This window comes from Cryptomeria japonica, chromosome 1 (assembly GCF_030272615.1).
Source record: "Cryptomeria japonica chromosome 1, Sugi_1.0, whole genome shotgun sequence".
Classification (NCBI taxonomy): Eukaryota; Viridiplantae; Streptophyta; class Pinopsida; order Cupressales; family Cupressaceae; genus Cryptomeria; species Cryptomeria japonica.
The window spans coordinates 288636845-288645411 of record NC_081405.1 but is presented as its reverse complement, the minus strand read 5'-3'; the positions used below and the strand labels follow the sequence as shown (position 1 = coordinate 288645411).

Sequence of the window (8567 nt, the reverse complement as noted above, 5' to 3'; positions counted from 1 at the left end):
AAATTATTGGGTAATTTTGTTATTGTGTATTTGGGTGACATTCTGATTTTCAGTAAGACAAAAGAGGAGCATTTGTTGTAGTTAAGACAAGTTTTACAGAGGTTGAGAGAAGAAAAGTTGTTGATCAATACCAATAAGTGTACTTTCATGAAGGATGAGTTAGTCTATTTGGGCTTTGTGATATCTGAGGATGGTTTGAAGATGGAACTTGAGAAAGTGAAAGCCATTGGTGAGTGGCCTACACTGGAAAGCATTGGAGAGGCAAGATTATTTAATGCATTGGCTAGGTTTTACTGGAAGTTTATTAGAAATTTCAGTTCAGTTTGTAACCCTATGACTGAGACCATGAGGGGAGATCGGAAGGAACTCAAGTGGACCACCGGAGCAAACAAATTTTTTGAATTGTTGAAGTAGAAATTGACTGAGCAGCCTGTGTTGGTTGTACCGAATTTTAATAAGTTATTTCAAGTGGATTTTGATTCAAGTGGAACAACAATAGGAGCGGTTTTAAGTCAAGAAGGGAGAGCAATAGCATATTTCAATGAGAAATTGAATGATACTCGAAGGAGATATTCAGTGTATGATCGGGAATTTTATGCCATAATTAAAGCCTTGAAGAAATGGAGACACTACTTGCTGCCTAAGGAGTTTGTGGTGTATATAGATTATCAAGCTTTGTAGTATTTGAATAGTCAGAGTAAGTTGAATCAGAGACATATGAGATGGGTAGAATTCTTGCAGAGTTACACCTTTGTTTTAAAGCATAGAAGTGGTAAATCTAACAAAGTTGCTAATGCATTGAGTAGGAGAAGGAATTAGCTGACAAAGATGAGGGTGACAGTATTAGGTTTTGAAGATTTGAAGACCTTGTATGATGAAGACCAGGATTTTGCAGAACCTTGGAAAGCATGTAGAGAACTGGTTACGGTTGATAGAAGAAAATGGTTGGATTATTTCATTCAGGATGAGATGTTATTCAAGGGAGTTCAGTTATGCATATCTAAGAGTTCCATGAGAACCTGATAAAAGAGAAGCATAGTGGAGGTTTAGCTGGACATTTTGGCATTGATAAAATAGTTGCATTGGTGAGTGAGAAGTACTTTTGGCCCCAAATTCATAAGGATTTTAAGAGATATGTGCAAAGTTGTAGAGTTTGTCAAGTTGCAAAACATAGTAGTCAAAATGTGGGATTGTATAAACTTTTGATAGTACCGGTAAGACCTTGGGAGGATATAAGAATGGATTTTGTACTTGGATTGCCTAATAAAACGAGAGGGAATGACTCTATATTTATGGTAGTGGATAGATTTTCAAAGATGGCTCATTTCATACCTTGTAAGAAAACATCAGATGCATTGCATGTAGCAGACCTATTTTTCAAGGAAGTGGTGAGATTGCATGGATTACCTAAGAGAATAGTTTCAGACAGAGACACTAAGTTTGTTGGCTATTTTTTTAGAACACTTTGGAAGAAGATGAAGACAGATTTGAATTTCAGTTCTACTTTTCATCCACAGACTGATGGACAGACAGAAGTAGTTAACCAGAGTTTGGGAAACTTGTTGAGATGTTTAGTGGGAGATACAACCAAATGTTGGGATTTGATCCTTGTACAAAAATAGTTTGCCTAACAATTCTGTGAATGGAAGTACTAGAAAAACACCTTTTGAGATTGTTACTGGAGTACATCCTAGAGGAATAGAAGAATTGAGAGACATTATCAATGAAGACTAGAAGAGTTCAGAAGCAGAAGATTTTGCAGATCACATGGAAGCATTGCATATTCAGGTTAAAAAACATTTGGAGGACATGAATAGAAAATATAAGGAGAAGGCAGATGAGAAGAGGAGACATAAGGAATTTGAAGTTGGCGATGAGGTGATGGTATACTTGAGAAGAGAGAGATTCTCAGTTGGAACTTATAATAAGTTGCAGATGAAGAATTTTGGACCCTGTAAGATTATGAGGAAGTTTAGTTCTGGAAATGCATATGAAGTAGGACTACCAGATAGTCTAAGTATTTCACCTATATTCAACATTGCAGATCTTCATGAGTACCATAAACCAAAATTCAGTGAGGACAGTGTTGCAGACTTGGAGAAACAACTACCCTAGAAGGAACCAGATCAGATTGAAGAGATTTTAGAAAGTAGGATTGGGCGTAGTACTCGAAATAGTCAATACAAAGAATATCGTGTGAAGTGGAAGAATAGACTAGTTGAAGATTCATCTTGGATTTATCAGATAGAGGTAGACCGCCTTGGTTTCCCTCTGACCCTAGCAAAGTGAGAGGCTCACTTTTTCATTAAGCCCAAATGTCTGATGCAAGAGCATCCGATTCACAACAATCTTGCATCAACCAAAAACATTTTATTTTCTGTTTTGTTTTTTGTTTGCAGTTTCAGTTTTCCTTTCTGTGTGTCTCAGTTTTGGCTCATCGGATCTTGTGGAGTTGGATTCAACTTGAAGAATTGATCACCTTTCTTTCTTTCAAACATCATCTCATTTGGATCACTTTTCGGCAAGATATCTCTACTGGTTTCCATGACAGTTTCTTGTTACTGGTTGCCTGAGACCTATTATGGTGATCTACTGGAGCCCATTTCGAAGCATGCGGAGCCCCTGACATTGATCTCAATGTTTCTTGGTGTGTGGCCGACCTTCTACATTTCATCCTTTGGATTTTCCGGAGGAATCTCTTAGTGGAGGCCGACCTGGTTCATTTTGCACATTAGATCTTGTTCTTCAGGTTTTGATCCTTTTTGGGCCGACCGGATCCTTTGGATCGATATATATATATATATATATATATATATATATATATATATATATATATATAATCATGCTTTAGAATGTAATCAATTGAAGATCAAGAAGTATCAAATAGATAGATTGTTCCTAGAAGATAGATCTTTCGATTCAAGGTCCTGATGTGACCTATTCTACCAGGCTTGTGTGCCGGTATGTTGTAACTGGGTTGGATGTAATCAAATTTCATGCAATAAAACTATCTGTTATGCATTGCCTCCATCATATATGTGTGTTTCCGTTGTGTTTACTCTTGCTGACCAGTTTGGACTAATCTCCTTGAGGTCCCTCCTCACCGGTGATTGCTTCATGCTGGTTTTCTAATGTTCTTTCCTTTTAGTAGCGTTGTATTGGGGGTTGCAGAACCTGGTAAAATCTTAGGGTTTTAGGTCCCTTTAAAACCTGTGGAGTTTCGGGTCCCCCCAAAACCTATTGTATGGGGTTTCGGGTCCCCCCAAAACTTGTTGTATGGGGTTTTGGGTCCCCTCAAAACCTGTTTATCCTTAATCAAAAACTAGTTATATAATGATACTATTTAAACTAATAACCCCTTAAGTGCAACTTAGGGAGTAATGTATACAATGAATCCTAGCCCCAGTCTTTTAATAATCCATTTACAATTAGAAATTCTCCATATTTTATGAAGGCAAAATTACTCCATTCATTAAATAAAAATCCATTATGAGAAATACTCATTGCAAGAAAGATGCAATAAAGAACACAATGATGATTGATTATAATATTTAAGAGAAATGGTATATTACAAATTGGAGATAACTATATTGAAGCTTGTTTTCATGATAGAATGAGTACAACATCCTATTAGAAGACAATATTCTATTTGCATTTTGGAGCTAAAAAAGTATTGAAGCCATGGAAGAAATAAAAGAACTTGAATCTATTGATGGATATAAAATTTATGAAGTTGACCTACAAAAACCTATCCATTATATTTATATAACCATGAATTCAATAACCTTTGTAACTTTACTAATATGTGCATTATATTTAGCATCTAAAGATACATTTTCTTCCTTATTAAAAATATCAAGACTTGATCTAGTTTTTATCAACTTATCAATGCTACTAATTAGCAAAGTTGAATGAGGTTCACCACTTGCAAAATTGAAGAGCACGTAAAGGGAAAAAAAGTGTTGAAATTATTTTTTCACTGATTAAATGCTTTTACATATCTATTAATATCCAAGGTCTTAGACATCAATGCCTCTTCTATTGCCTCAAATAAATTCAACTTAAATTTTATCTACATATCTAATTTGATCTAGTAAGTTGAAATATCACCTAATAGCTCCAACATCTCATTAGCGATCACCAATTTTGTGGGTGCATTTAAAGATAAAATTTATCTTTCATATGAATTCGTCCCATTGTTTCTACCCTAGAAATCCATGTACTCAATATTTCCTTCAAACATTCTTCAATTTTTTGGTATATTTTATTTCATAGTTATCATACTTTTTTAGGTAGTTCTAAAGGTTAAAATTATCTTGAATTCTCTTAATGTAAAATACACATCATGGTTACATTTGAAGAGGCTATGAGATGATGTAAAATACACATCATGGTTGCATTTGAAGAGGCTATGAGATGAATTTTGACATAACATACATTATACTTTCATTGCAAGAGAATGTCTATCTTTTTGAAGAGCGCTTGACTCGTTTATGTTACACATTGTATGATCATAGAGAATCTATATGATCATACCATTCATACCATACATAATGTATAGTACCCTAACCTATGTTGACTATCTATTTTTTGCATGTCTATTAGTTGTATATACATTACATATTTCATATTATAGTTTGTATTAAATGTATACATATATAACTTTGTTAGATATAAATATATATATACATATATAATTATTATATGCACATACACACACATATTTGAAATATATATAATCAATTTAAGTATCTATGCATAATGGTAGTGATACTTAGATTTCCTCACAAAAAATATGATATATGTAGATAAAAAAATTATGATCTATACTAATAAAAATTGTGATATGCATACAATACATGCCAATAAAAACTTGGTCACTACATAAAAAATCAAAATATATGTATATGTATTTATATTTGTATGTAAACACACACACGCACACATACAATGACAACAACAACAACAACAATAACAACAACAACAACAACAACAACAACAATAACAACAACAACAACAACAACAACAACAACAACAACAACAATAACAATAAATAAATAATAATAATAATATGTGTGTGTGTGCGCGCGCACACACATAAGGTGTAGCCACACAAAAAAATGTGGGTGTATACTTTACATCAAAAATAAATTAGGGTTTATAATTTTAATTTATTTTATTTTTCACATAGTCCTCATTCCTAGTCATGCAAGTGACCAAAGATATTTTCCCAAAGTGCACAAATCCCCGCATCCTCTAGCTAACATGTAACCATAGGGGGCTCATTTTAGCATGTGGTCATAGATTTACCCAACCCTTGATCATAGGGCACTTAAGCTAAGCAATTAGAATCTCCTTTAATTTATAACGAGCTCCTAGTCTCCATATGTATGCATGACCAAGAGTCAAAGCATAGGGGGCTCGAACTTATCCCTCTTCTTTGGACCTCCTAAAAAAGCCTAATTACAATCAAATGGGCACAATGTTTGCATAATTGAGATGATTTTTAATTTTTTTATAAGTGTTGATGTTTTTTGTGGGCCTTACATAGTGGATCAACTCATTTTTATAGTTTAAGAATGATTTATTAGGTATAATATCTCAAAGTGCATATTTTGTTTTGAAACTTTGAATGATCATAACTTTTATGTTCGAAGTCCAAATTTAAATATTTATTAATTTAAGCTATTTTATCAAACTAGTTAAATTTTACTTATCATTTTAGTTTTCCAATATAAATAAAAGATAGATGCAACTTTTTATTTGGGTAACTTGGTCATTTTGAAAATAATAAAAACTACGAAACGAAACTATAGATTCAACAATTTTTTTAAAAGAAAAAACTAATTTTCTTTTATCTATGGACAATCCATCTAAGAGATATATGGATTAAATATAAACATACCGACCTTTGTTTCTATTCTCCGAATATAAGAATCCATTTAATTGCAAATAATGACTTATATAAATAATTAATTTTTTTTTTTTTAATGTGTAATATATAAATATAATAAATATTAAGTAAATCATTCAAACGTAATATTTTAAAACCTATTCATTGTTGTTACTTGGCATAATAATTTTTAAATAAATAATAAATAATAAAACAAGTACTCAATAAATAAAATCGATTAATCAATCAAATAGTTGAACATATCATAATTTCTATTCGACAAAATCAACTTCTACTATGTTTGAAAATTAAACTTGTAGGAATCTATTGATCTCAAACTATCTGACCTACTTCTAAATCACGTGAGACCAATTTATCTATGAATTAGATAATACATTGTTTATGTCTTTAAATCAATAAATCGACTAATTAATCAATTGTTAAAAAAATATCAATTTTGACAAAATCAACTTCCCTATGCTTAAAAATCAACTTCCACTATACTTGAAAATTAAGCTTGTAAGAATTTATCGATCTCAAACTATCACTGACTACCTCTAAATGACTGACATCCTAATTCATCTATAAATTAAACACATTGTTTACATCTCTAAATCAATAAAAAGAAAATACTTTTGATAAAATACTACGAAGACAAACTCAGCCACCTATGACGCTTATTCAACTTATTCTAAGAGGGAAACGCTCTTGAGGACCACAGTCTCAAGAGTGAGTCCCGGCCCGAACCCGAAGAGGACTCCCATATCCAGTCCTTCTCCCGTAGTCGCATATCCATTTTCTTTGGACGACTTTCTCATCTCATCCAATATGAAGAGCACGCACGCGCTCGACAAGTTTCCATACTCGCTGAGGACCTTCCTGGTCGCTCGCAACTTTTCGGAACCCAGCTCCAATTTCGACTCCACCTGATCCAGAATCGCCGGCCCTCCCGGGTGGGCAATCCAGAAGAGTTCGTTCCAGTCGGAGATATTAAACTGCTGGAAGGCCTCCAGAAGGGCATTCTCGATTTCTCAGAGATTAGCCTCGGCACGTCCTTCACAAGTTGCAAGGTGAGGCCGAAGTCTCTCAGACGCCCGACGATGGCTCCTTCGCTATCGGGGAGAACAGTCTGCGCAGTCCAAAGGAGCTCGAAACAGGGCTTCTCTATTTCAGGAACAGGATCTGCTCCCACGATGACGGCGGCAGCGCCGTCACCAAACAGAGCTTGACCCACCATATTGTCAGGGTTCGCCTCAGATGGGCCGCGGAAGTAGAACGCAGTGATCTCACTGCACACCACCAGAACTCGAGTTCCACGGTTATTTTCAGCGAATTCCTTTGCAACTCGCAGAACAGCACCGCCGGCAAAGCAGCCTTGTTGAGACATCATCAACCTCTTCACACTCGGGCGCAGGTCCAGCAGCTTGGCGAGCTCATAATCCGCACCGGGCATGTCGACAGTACTCGTAGTGCAGAAGATAAGGTGCGTGATCTTCGACTTGGGCTGCCCCCACTCCTTGATGGCGCCTTTCCCCAGCAGCGGCACGTTCACCACCGCCATGTCCTGCCGAGCGTCCAGCGAGGGCGCCATGTGAGCGCACACATTCGGGTTCTTCTTCAATATCTCCTCCGTCAGATAAGTATGCCTCTTCCTTATCGTCGACTTCTCACCTGCAACATAAACAATAGACTCCACAGTCATCATAACTAAAACCCATCAGATTAGTAGATGATTACGTAGAAACATACACATGCGCTTGAATTTCTTCTTGAGCTCGGTCTTGTGTTCGCTGTCAGTAATGCGGAAGTAGTAATCGGGGTAAGAGCTCTGCTCAATTACGGTGGGAGGCGTGGCCGTCCCGATTGCAAGGACGGAAGCAGGCCCATCTGCTCTCTGCTCCTTTCTCATTGCCTTCACGTCCACCATCTTTTTTGCAACCATCCTGAATAAAAAATATAACCACTCGAGGGCAGTAAAGCAAAAGAAGCACGAGGAAGTAGATGCAAGAGAAGCGTATTTTATAGGGAAGGGAAAGTAGTCGGTATAGGTGGTTGTTAGATTATTCTACCTGTAACCCAGGGCAGGGGTTATAGAGGACGGCAGTTGCTTATGGTTGCGTGATCTTATTCAGATCGTTTGTGAATTTTTTTATGAATTAAAGAGGGGAATCTTACGAGCTGCGTGCTGTACAATATACGTGTTTATCCCTTTCTTGGTGGCGATGTCTGCGCAGAACACGGAAACGACATTTGGTCTTATTTATTAATTAATTAGAGATTAGGGAAAAAATATAATTGTTTTTAATTTTTAGTTAATCAATAAATAGATTCAATGGTGCATTCTAAAGGTTGGATATACATTCTCCATTCCATATTCTGTGTAGGTAAATTGTACTTGCTCTTAGGCAATTGTAAAGAAAAGTTCTTATGTATATATTGTGTATGTCATTTTATTAGTTAAAATAAATTGTTTTAACTGTTTTACTAGATAGGGTCAAGGGTGCATTTTATATATTTTTGTAGTCAAAATGTACTTCCTCTTTCTGTTTATTAGGCAATTATAAATAAAAGATCGTGATGTATATATTGTGTATGCCATTTTATTAGTTTAATTAATTTTACTAAATAAGGTCAACAATGCATTCTATATGCTTTATAGCCAAATTGTGCTTGC

The 8567-nt window shown here is 35.4% G+C and overlaps 1 pseudogene; it reads right to left on the bottom strand.

The window, feature by feature from the left end:
* Positions 1-6579: 6579 nt before the first annotated feature.
* Positions 6580-7826, bottom strand: LOC131048841 (chalcone synthase-like; annotated as a pseudogene).
* Between the last annotated feature and the right edge of the window lie 741 nt (positions 7827-8567).